The 12733-nt window shown below is 37.2% G+C and overlaps 1 pseudogene; it reads left to right on the top strand.

The window, feature by feature from the left end:
• The first annotated feature begins 1559 nt into the window (after positions 1-1559).
• Positions 1560-3774, top strand: LOC103296391 (nucleolin-like; annotated as a pseudogene).
• The last annotated feature ends 8959 nt before the right edge of the window (positions 3775-12733 follow it).

Here is a 12733-nt window from a genome sequence, read left to right as displayed (position 1 = left end):
TAGACATTAGTGAATATCTATGAATTGTGCTATAGGCAATCTAATCGCTCAAAGGAAAAGGAAAAACAAAGCTAGAGGAAAGGAATAGTAATATGGTTAGCACATAAGAGAACAATGTCTCTTAATTTTAAAAATAAACAGAGAAGCAAATAGATCCAATCCAATAATGTAATGGTTTGGGCATCTGGGATATGGAAAATAGAAAATTTAGAGCTATTGTAAAGTAACTGATGAAGGGTAATGTCAGTGTATACTTCAGAGTGTCAAGAAAAATAAATTTGGCAGGAGAGTAATACTTCTGTTTAATGAAACAAGGCTTGAAACTGGATTCAGAAAGACAGTGAATAACAAACTATTGTAGTACAAATTGGATAAGATCAAGATGTTTATAAATTTTCTGAAAATAAGAAAATTCTCTCCAAAATGTGAGTCAATAAAACATAGAATTTGGCAGTCAGCTGGATTTGTGTTTTGAGAACAGTGCATTTTAAGAACACTAGCCATGCATTGAGTCCTTATGATGTTTCAGACATAATTTTGAATATTTCAGTTTTCTTAAATTAGAACATTACTTCAAAAAGTGTTACATATTATAGACGGCATTGTGTCTAACTTCCTAACACCTATTATTACTCCAGTAGATTAATTTAAGCCATTCATTGTAAGTCTGATCCCTTTGCTGCCAATTAGTTCAGGGGTAGGTTATGATCCCTTTTTGGAAAATGATCTGAAGGAAGTCTACTTTAGTCATCTGGAAAAACTAAAGTGATGAAAACTCCTTCTTAAGAGAGCGTTGGTAGGACACTAGATGTCTGTTCTTCTTCAGGATTTTGTCAGGTTTGCATATAATGCTTTAGAGAAGCTGTGTCTCATTATTAGCCGAAGGATGAACTCAACAAAACATAGATGGCAATGTTTTCTAATTATTAATGCTATAGTAGTACTTTCAGAATAAATTATTCTAAGATAAAAACATACTATGAGTTTCAATTTTTCCAAAGCACAGCATTTTTATTTAAAAGTTACTTTCTTTTCTTTCCACCCCCCTCACTAATTCTAGAAAGAAGAATACTGAATAAAAATCCAATATATATTACAAGTTTTTTTTCTCTTTTCTTGCAAGACAGAAAAAATAGTTTATATCACTTTAACCTCCAAATAGAAAAAGAAATGCAAACATAGAAAGACAGTAGATTGGTGGTATGAAATTAACAGCCTGGCATCTGCAAACAGATATCTACTGACTGCCAAATATTTACTGAAAGAAAAACATTTTTTGTTTTCAAATTTTATTAGTGCTTGTACTGAACAAGAAAAATGTTCTCTTAGGAATATTTCTTTTTTGACAAGAAATGAACACAGTATCTTTTTGCTTTCTTATTTGTGGAAAAAAATAAACACTTATTTTAGTAGTTGTGTTATCTTCAGTGTTTGGACATACTTCCTATCAAAAGTAAATTGCTAAGAGTACCGGTGACCACCTTCGACCCCCATTTGGTTCCTCTGGGCACATCTGCACCACTCATGGGCCACACACTCCACCGTCCTAAGCCACCTTCATGGTGAAGCTCACAGAGGATAGTAAAAATCAAGGTGACCCCAAGAAAATGGCTCCTCCTCCAGAGGAGGTAGAAGAAGATAGTGAAGATGAGGGCATGTCAGATAAAGATGAAAGCTGTGGAGAAGAGAGAGGTTATCATTCCCCTAAAAAAGGCAAGAAGGCTACCACAACTCCAGGAAAGGAGGTGATGGTTTCCCCAACAAAAATGATGGCAGTTGCCACACCAGGCAAGAAAGCAGTTGTTGCCACTCTTGGCAAAAAGGCAGTGGCTATGCCGACCCCTGGCAGAAGGCAGCAGTTACACCACCTAAATCATTAGCCACGCTGACAAGCAGGAAGGCACACCAGGCAAAGCATTGGTAGCAACCCCTGGTAAAAAGGGAGCCACCCCAGTGAAGAGAGCAAAGAACGACAAGAATGCCAAGAAGGAAGACAGTGATGAGCAAGATGATGAGGACAGTGAAGAAGATGATGATAATGAGGAGGAGGAGGAGGATGAAGATGAGGCTGCATTTGAGGCAGCAGTGATGAAAACTCTTGCTGCTGCTGCTCCTGCCTCACATGATGAGGATGAGGATGAAGAAGATGACTCTGAAAAAGAACCTAGAGATTACACCAACCAAAGGCAGGAAATCTCCCATAAAAGCTGTTCCTGTGAAGGCCAAGAGCACAGCTGAGGATGAGCATGAAGAAGGTGATGATGAAGAGGAATATGATGATGGGGAGGATGAGGAGGAATATGATAATGAGGAGGAGGAGGAGGAGGAGGAGGAGGAGGAGGAGGAGGAGGAGGAAGATGATGAGGAGGAGGAGGAGGAGGAGGAGGAAGAGCCTGTCAAAAAGCACCTGGAAATCAAAAGAAGGAAATGGCCAAACAGAAAGCTGTTCCTGAGGCCAAGAAACAGAAAGTGGAAGCCAGAGAACCAACTATGGCTTTCAATCTCTCTGTTGGAAACCTGAACTTCAGCAAATCTGCTCCTGAATTAAAAACGAGTTTCAGTAATGTTTTTGCTAAAAATGTTCTTCCTGTTGTGGATGTCAAAATTGGTGTGTCTAGGAAGTTTGCCTATGTGGATTTTGAATCTGCCTGAGGACCCAGAAAAAGCCTTAGAACTCAATGGATTAAAAGTCTTTGGCTATGAACTTAAACTAGGAAAAAAAGGGAAAAGATAGTAAAAAAGATTGAGATGCAAGAACACTTTGGGCTAAAAATCTGCCTTATAAAGTTACTCAGTATGAATTAAAAGAAGCTTTTGAAGATGCTATGGAGATCAGATTAGTCAGCAAGGATGGAAAGAGTAAAGGGATTGCTTATATTGAATTTAAGACAGAAGCTGATGCAGAGAAAATCTTGGAAGAAAAGCAGGGAACAGAAATAGATGGGCGATCCATTTTCCTGTACTATACTGGAGAGAAAGGTCAAGATCAAGATCACAGACGTGGAAAGAATAGCACTTGGAGTGGTGAATCAAAAAAACTCTGGTTTTAAGCAACCTTTCCCACAGTACAACAGAAGAAACTCTTCAGGAAGTATTTGAGAAGGCAACTTTTATCAAAGTGCCCCAGAAACAAAATGGAAAATCTAAAGGGTTTGCATTTATAGAATCTGCTTCATTCTGCTAAAGAAGCTTTAAATTCCTGTAATAAAAGAGAAACCGAGGGCAGAGCAATCAGGCTGGAATTGCAAGGATCCAGAGGACCATCTAATGCAAGAAGCCAGCCATCCAAAACTCTGTTTGTCGAGGGTCTGTCTGAGGACACTACAGAAGAGGACACTATGAAGGAGTCATTTGATGGCTCTGTCCGGGCAAGGACAGTCACTAACTGGGCTCTTCCAAAGGATTTGTAGACTTCAACAGTGATGGAGATGCCAAAGCCGCCAAGGAGGCCATGGGAGATGGTGAAATTGATGGAAACCAAGTTACTTTGGACTGGGCCAAGCCTAAGGGTGCAGGTGGCTTTGGGGTCTTGGTGGATGCAGAGGTGGCTTTGGAAGCAGAGGTGGTGGCAGAAGAGGCCGAGGTGGATTTGGTGGCAGAGGCCGGGGAGGCTTTGGAGGTCGAGCAGGCTTCCGAGGAGGCAGAGGAGGAGGAGGAGACCATAAACCACAAGGAAAGAAGATGAAGTTTGAAGAGTTTCTTCTATCCCTGTCTTTCCCTCTTCCATTTGAAAGAAAGGACTCCGGTGTTTTCACTCTGTTAGCTGATCAATGACAGAGCCTTCTAAGGACATTCCAAGATGGTATCCAGTCCTGTGTTCTACTTGGAAATCCATTTAGGTAACATTTCAAAGGAGATACCCTGTTGGCTTTGACTGGATATTTGTGTAAGTTTTTAAAGAGATGATAGAACTAACCCTTATCTGTAAGTTTTGATTTTGTATTGTTTGTTCCCATGTACAAAAGCATTTTTTTTCCTACAAATAGTTTTTGTGTGTAGGAGTTGCGGTATAAAAAAAGCACAATGTCTTATTATAATTTTGCTTCAGCAGCTATGGGACAAATTAAAAGTCCTAAACTCTGGTGCCCCCCCCCAAAAAAAAGGAAATTGTGATATAGCATCACATGACAACTTCAGCTACCAACCACTAATGCCTTTGCATTACTGAGCTGGGAATGTATTGGGCAGCTAATTTTAATGGCGATACAGGAATGAAAATAAACAGTGTGCTTTCTGTAGCAGTTCTCAGAGCTCTCATGGTGTAGCACTGTTCAATGGATTCCATCTCTGGAGAATCTGAACTGCCATCTCTCCAAACACTATCACTATGTGGCCCTTCTGTTTGCTGTTCTGTTGGTGAATGTTTAACTTTGGATTACTTTCAATCATTTGGCAAATAGTTATTTTTATGTCTATTTTGTGCAAATTACTGTAATAGATGTATCCCAATTATAGGCATTTCACATTTTGCTGTTTTATAGTTCACCCTCATCATATTTGATGTTATCTAATAGACAAACTCATTAATGACAATAATCTAAACAGAGGATGGCAAAGAGAGTTAGAATTTAATTTAACTTTAAATCCCTATTTATGAGAACACATGAACTCTAAATAGCACATACTCCATAACTAATAGGAATAAATGTAATGGTTACTGATAAAACTATACCAGATATTTTGACATATTATAATCAATTCCCTTTTACTACTTATTTTTGACCATACATACTGGGGAAAAGTTAAGGTACAAAACAAACAAACAAACAAAATAAGCTATTGTTTCTGTAGTTTGCATCCTAGTAGCTGTATTACTGGCGAGACCAGTGGTCGGCAAACTGCGGCTCGCGAGCCACATGCAGCTTGCGAGCGGCGGTTTGCTGCTCTGTTGACTGAGTTTGCTGACCACTGACCTAGACTCTCGATTCAAATAATTACAGTCTGTTGTTGTTCCTTGTGATTAAGCCCCTATCCCAGTGGTCGGCAAACTCATTAGTCAACAGAGCGGCAAACCGCGGCTCTCGAGCTGCATGTGGCTCACGAGCCACAGTTTGCCGACCACTGGGCTAGACCAATACACTCATCCTCTACCTCAAGAGTATGATATACACTGCAAATGGTATCTTCATCTATGTTCCCCAAAGCTCATCATTCCCAACTTGCAGATGTAACATTGTACAATGTGCTTGCCCACCTAGCACCACTGCAGTCCTCGGTTGTTGAAAACTATGCACAGACACCTTTTTCTCTAAAGCACCTGGACTCCTTTTCTTGGATAACTAACATCTTTGGATAAATGACTTAATTCAATTTTCCTTGAATTCTTTCCCTTTCTTCTGGTACCTAGTCCTACAGATAAGATTTAATGTCTCCACTTCTTTCCATGTTAGGATGTTAAAATTCTAGATTTTTCATCAGATTACATTCGACATTCTAGACCAACTATGAACCATTTTGATTATTTTCCCTCCCACTTTACCTCATCATCTTTGTATTCTTCATCCACAATACAGTAAATCAGGCCTTTTCTCCAAACCTCTTACTCATGGTCTTACCAACATCTTGGTTGCAAACTCCTAGCATACACAGATCTATCAGAGAACAAATTTCTGTAGTTAAAACCACCTATTTTATTACAGTAGCCTAAGTGTTGTGAGTCATTCTACACTGGAAAGTATACATTATATCTGAAAAATGGGGGGTTTACATTCTGAATCAAAAGATGTGCTTATATCTCAGATCTACTACTAAGTCCTCTTCAAATCTCAATTTCCTCATGTAGAAAATGGAAATAAAAATTGTGTCTTCATTTGTAGCATGAAAAAAAAAAAACCCACATACTTAAAACACATGTCACATTGCCTGGTATATATTAAGAGCTCTGTAACTATTGTCTATCTATGTATTTAGTTATAATGACCCATAAGAAAGGCCCTAAAGATCAGAAGCATACCCAGTAAAATGACACGAAGGATGTAAAACATAACCAATAAATCTCTTGATTTTCTCCCACAGAATAGCTAGCAGCTCCACACGTGTATCCTGCTTCACACACTGACACATTTTCACATCAAGTCACCCAACAGCCACACTTTCAGTAGGGCTAGTGGCATGTAACTTGCTCTAGAAACACCCATCCTCTTGAAAAGGAGGAGTTATATAATACATCATACATTAATGGGCTTGGAGGGAAATTGATATTTTTACCCTTTCATTTTCCATATCCATCATTATATTCATATCATCTCTGTATTTTCTTGCCCTGTATATCTTCCTGGTGAGCATATGGCATTGCAGATGGCTGAATATTAAGAATTTGCTGAACTGGAAAGTAAATCTACATAAAATTAGGATCTACAAGCTAACTTTACCCAGAGATGTTATGATATGAGGAGCGGCCCTCAGAGCATGAGTGGACATCAGTGGTTCATAAGCTAAGTGAGTCTAGCCATCACCTGGAAAACCCAGTTACTGTCCCCAAGAGATCACAATTGAAAAGTCAAAATTAGAGCCAAGCAATGTAAGATTTCAACAGGATCCCTGGGTGATATTGTTGCAGGAGGTCTGGGAGTCACATCTTTAGAAAGACTGTCATGTATAAAACAGTGATTTACTAAAGCCTAACAGTTTTGTTTTAGGAATATTTTTGGAACTTATCTAAAGTTATAAACCTCTAAAAACCACCTAAATGGGTTGCAAGCTCTTAGATCAAATCTCCACATGAATATATTTCCCATATTACTCTCTCAATCCCATACCCTATTCAACTAGATTTAAAAGATAAAATTAAAAATAAAAATAAAAATCCTCAAGCTTCTATTTACATGGTTACTGTGCAAAAAGCATACTTTTGCAAAGTAGCTCCATGGCAGTCTTAGGACCTGCTCTGTTTTAAGGGTGGCTCTTAGCCACAGCAGGACATTAGAATTATGCATAGAGTTTTAATATATCCACACCTCAAACCCATTAAAATAAAACTTCTGGTTTGGTCCTGAGACATAGGGATCCCTAAGTTAATTCTCAAACTAGGTTGAGAAGCATGGCTTGAACTGAACAGATGTATCAGAGGTTATATGAACAAGGCCTCTGTGTGACAATAAGAAGAAAAGTCCTCTGGTTGCCTGGAACTCCCATTACCTCAGGATTCTTCACAGAATTAGTGTATAAGCATGGACTGTACACAATGAGATGAGCAACTCCAATGTCTTCCAAATTCCAGAAACCAAGGATTAGAAAAAAAAAAAATGGCCTACTATAAAATCTAAGAGGAAAAAAAAACAACAACACTACAACCCTCATATAATTAGCTTAACATAGCAAGAATAGGAGCACAGATGAAATAAAAAGTAACTTCAGAATTCTAGTATACCTGTTCTCAAAGAATAAAGTTAATAAATAAATGGAAACATTCTTTTAAAAAGTCATATTCTATATGCTTAGGTTTAAACACTAAATATGATTTGGCTTAGACTAAATTGTTCTTATTAAATGAATCAATATTATTTAAACTATTAAGTAATAAGAAAACATAAATTATTTTTATTCCTAATTTTAACAACAATTTTCATCCTCAGAAAGATTAAACAGTTAAGGCTATCATGACTGAAGAACTACCCCAGTGCCCTCTGCATAAATACACATATATCCTTTGCATATCTTCCCAAGAAAGTATCTGGATAGATAATAAGGTAGCATTCAATAAACTACTCTGAATGTAACACTATCAAAGTAAGATGGGTAAGAGAAGAATAGACTTTGCTCCAACAAATTGGGGCAGGCAAACTGTGGGCATGGCTATGTATCAGGAAGAACTATTGGAATCCCAATATACTCAATCTAGTGAAATCTAATCTAAACAAGTGGTAATGTTTAAAGGCTTAAGATATATTGTCTTAAACTCTTTATTTATTATATAATTTGTTCTCACATAATTCTACTTTGAACCCAGAAGAAAAAGGTATTTACTAGTTTCAATAAATAAGAAGAGGAGGAAAATTATAAACGCTTCTCAGATATAGTGAGAAAGCAATTACTTGATGTTTTTATTAATTTCTCCTAGTTGCAAGGAGAGGGACTTGCTTCATCTTAGATAAAGTTGACCTGGATGATTGCATAAAAACATTCTGAAAGCATAGGTCACAAGTGAAATTTTTAAAGAAAATCTATGTCTACTCTATGTACTTTAAATCAATGTATATCTACTTAATCTATCAATCATAATCCTGTTAGTGAGTATGTATTGGGGGATATTTATAAATTTCTATATGGATTATTTTGACATAATGAAAGTTCATATGTTTTAATATAACTATTAATTTGCTTTAGATTATTTTATCTGATTAAGAGATAGTTTTACTTTGTCTCATCAAATGATACTTTATGGAGTACTACAAAAAGCTTCCTGAATAGGTTTTACAGTCCCCATCTTCACTTTTGATGAAAATGGTAAAAACTGTGATTCCCTCACCAACAAATATCCTTGTATCATGGTATGTATGGTTAGATTATGAGATTGTGTTATTAGTGAACTATTTCTTGAAGTAACAAAGTATATTGCAACTCTTGAGATTAGAAAACAATCACATGATCAAGTTATCAATCTCCAATAGGCCAGATTAGCAAAAAACATGAGCTTATAAAATGTAATCTTTGACATCTCATTTCTAAGAATTCCATGAGAGAGAAACACTTTAGTATTCATTCCTGGGCAAGTGGAGCTCACCGTGTTGAGGCAATAAACCAAGGTCTCAGAGGACAAACCTGTCACATTGGAAATGTTCTAGGAGTACTCTACAGATTCTAAAAGCTACCAACCATTAAAAAAAAAAAAATTGAACCAATTCTAAAGGTGAGAAATTCCATAAATTACACTAATTTTCTCGGCAGCTTTATCTTCAACAAGTGATAAATTTGACCTTTTAGGTATTATAAATGCTACAAAACATAAAATAAATGGAAACACTTTTATTAAAGTTATAATTTTTAAAAATGAATCTGTCAATATTTATAATATATTCAGATATTTTACTAATGTCTAACAACATTGTATATTTATATTATTACTAGAGGCCTGGTACACAAAAATCGTGCACTCAGCAGGGGTCCCTCAGTCCGGCCTGTGCCCTCTTACAGTCTGGGAGCCCTCAGGGGATGTCTAACTGATGGCTTAGGCCCGCTCTGTTGGACATCCTTAGCGCTGCCACGGAGGTAGGAGAGGCTCCCGCCACCGCTGCTGCACTCGCCAGCTGTGAGCTCGGCTTCTGGCTGAGTGGCACTCCCCTGTGGGAGTGCACTGACCACCACCAGGGGAAGCTCCTGCATTGAGTGTCTGCCCCTGGTAGTCAGTGTGCATCATAGTGACTGGTTGTTCTGCCATCAGGCCACAAACAGCTCTCTGACATCCCCTGAGGGGTCCCAATTGTGAGAGGGCGCAGGCCAGGCCGAGGGAGCACACTGGTGCACTATCAGGGCTACAGAGGGATACAGGAGGTTGGTCAGCTGGGAGGGCTCCAGGCCATGTCTAGCCCATCTCACTGGGTCCCAACTGGCCAGACCCCAGTAGCAAGCTCACCTACTGGTTGGGGTGTCTGCTCCCTGGTGGTCAGTGCACATCATAGCGGCTGGTTAACCAGTCAACTGTCTGCCCCCTGGTGGTTAGTGCACATCATAGCGAGTGATTGAGAGGCCTTAGCATATCATTAGCATGTTACACTTTGATTGGTTGAACAGTCGGCTGGCCAACTGGACACTTAGCATATAAGGCTTTTATTATGTAGGATCACATACCAAGGTCAGGAATATTCATAAACTTTTAATGAGGATAACCAAGTGATGTAATATACCTAAGCAAAGATCACCTTGTGAAATGTAGTTTGGTAAGTTGTTAAAAGGACTAAATGTAATTGGGTTAAGTAGCTTCAAATTAATTATAATCTTCCAATATATTCCATAAAACTTACCTTGAGGGCACAGTTTTGTGACTCAAATATAAAGAAACTCCCCTTATTTTTTTTTTTTAATCTAAACTGGCTCTACTTTTACAAGTAATAACACAATTGTTAATGAAGTGAAACTCTACATATGAGTCAAGTGATCATCTATACATTTCAGACAATAAACAGATATGAAAACTTCATGCTAATTAATAAATTATAACCTCACTGCTCAGTTCCCTTTAACTACAATATCTAAATGATAAAATACTATGGAGGGAAATGTCACAGGAATTTTTGTTTCCCATTTACAATGCAAATTAAAATATCTTAGATAATAAATTTTTATCCAATAAAAATAATGATTATCCTCAATTTCCAAAGTATTGTTTTACTTTAACAACTCTTCACAACCTTGGCCACTTTTCAATTCATGTTTTACAGTTATAATTTATTTATGTGTTTTATGTTTTATTCTCCTAGTAAAGCCACGGCTGTTAGAAACATCATTGTTTATGGAAAGATAGTTGGAACTTTCTGATTATGTTGTCAATGTAATACTGTACTCAGATTTGCAACTAGCTAATTCATTTACAATCAACACATTTTCAAATCTAGCACCTAATGAAAATATCAACTGACAGATTAAACTTACAATTATCTAACTTCCATAACACAAATTAAAATTATAAGTTGTCTGATACTGGCTCATATTTATATGCATGTTATTTTTAACCAATGTTGTTGTTACTAAAGAAACTATGCCTGATGATTGATATCCCTGAGGTCAACATATGATTGAAATTTTTAATAACATAATATCATGCACTGTAAAACATTGAGCATCTCAGAAAAACAAATAATGTATTACTAGTTAATAATGGTATGAGCATATATACATAAACAAACCAGTTTGCATGAAATATATGCCTTTTTTTTTTTTTTTGTAATCCTCACCCAAGTATATTTTCCATTGATTTTTAGAGAGAGTAAAAGAGAGAGGGAAAGAGAATGAAAAACATTGTGAGAGAGACACATTGATTGGTTGCCTCCAGTATGCACCCTAGCCAGGGCCAGGGATTGAGACTGAAACTGACACGTGTCCTTGACCAGAATCAAACCCGGGACCCTTCAGTCCACAGACAGACGCTCTATCCACTGAGCCAAACAGGCGAGGTTGATTTGGTTGCTTTTTGCATCCGGGGGCGGGGATCGAGCCCACAACCAAGGTAGGTGCCCTAGACCAGAATCAAACCTGCAACCAGTCAGTCCAAGGGCTGATGCTGTATCCACTGAACCAAACCAGTGAGGGCCCTATTGGCATTTACATGTACAAAGGTATTTCATAGGGATAGAGTCAGAACATACTTTACTAGATCAACCCAGGATTATTCTCCCTTTTTATTTATCTTGGAAGAACTCATTGTATTGCTTCTGCTTTTGGGGATTAAAAAACTCTTAAGTCTTTAAAACCACTGTTATGACTTTAGGAAAATTACTCAAACTCTGTCTTTCTCAGATCTCTCTTTTTCAAAATGTGTATAATAATAACACCTATATCATAGAGATGAGAGCTACAGATAAAATAAAGTAATTATAATTCTTGAGCCTCTTACATATTCATTGCTCTAGTTGTATTTGTATAATTTTGTTCTGTAAATCAATATTATTTGTATTTTAAAACTACATTCTAGCATCAAAATGGCAGGTGATGATGAGAATAAGCAATTATAACAACATATTGATATTTAACAATTGCAACAAATGGGTCTCTAAAAACTTTGGATTCAAATGTACTAACTTCAAACAAATTTATGTGTATTAGGGGGCAAAGTAAAGAGACTATATATGTGTGTGTGCATGGGCTTCATTTGCCTTCAGGTATGATGAGAACATTCATCAGCCGTGGTATTAATAACTCCTCACTTTTCAAGATATTTATGCACTCCTGACCTTTTACTGAAGCAATCTTAAAAACTGTTCAATGAAGAGTCCTGGTAGATGTTACTACATCCCATCTAACCTGAAGGAACCTAAGCACACCACATTAAACTGACTTTTTCAAAGATACTTACTTAGAACTTCATAAAGATTAGGTTCAAACAAAGAGCTATTTGGTTCTAGAAAATATATGTTATTCAATAAAATATGAAGACAGAAATAGTACAGTATTTAGTGAAATAAGCTATAACAGAAAAGTGCTATTGAAATACAGAGAAAGGCATGATTCTTATAAGTTGCTGTTCGAAAAAACACACTAAATGTTGGCTTTCTTTTAAATATAAAAGACTTAATTAAGTATATTCTTTAACTTGATTATATTTAAATTAAAATATGACTTATGAAGAAATGAAGTTATACTCTATTTATCTAACCAACATCATTATTATAGTCATAATTAGGTAGTTGATATTAATACAGGAAGCAAGCAAAGGGAAGGCCAGACATTAAAAGCATAGTCATCTGGGCAACTTCACCAGGAAGCTACATCTTCATGCTTCCCAGGGACCTCCAGTCCATTCCCTGCAGAAAACTGGGAGAAGCGATTGAACAAAGGGGGAAGGGGATGGGCACATGTGCAATAGAAGTCAGGATGACATAGGGAATGTTCTTGCCTGTCAGTCTAGCCTGTGGAACAAGGATTGACTAGGGGGTAGACCCCATCAGAAGTGCACAAAATCTTGGAGAGTTGTTAATTGGTTGGTTTGAAGAAGCTCCTGATTAAAATCCCAGCCAAAGAGTACCCTCTCTCTTGTTAGCTTCTGTGCTCTTGTTCTCTCTCTTGCTCTGTGACCGGCATT

This window comes from Eptesicus fuscus, chromosome 17 (assembly GCF_027574615.1).
Source record: "Eptesicus fuscus isolate TK198812 chromosome 17, DD_ASM_mEF_20220401, whole genome shotgun sequence".
Taxonomy (NCBI): Eukaryota; Metazoa; Chordata; class Mammalia; order Chiroptera; family Vespertilionidae; genus Eptesicus; species Eptesicus fuscus.
The sequence above is the reverse complement of the archived record's forward strand: the minus strand, read 5'-3'. Positions and strand labels throughout refer to the sequence as shown.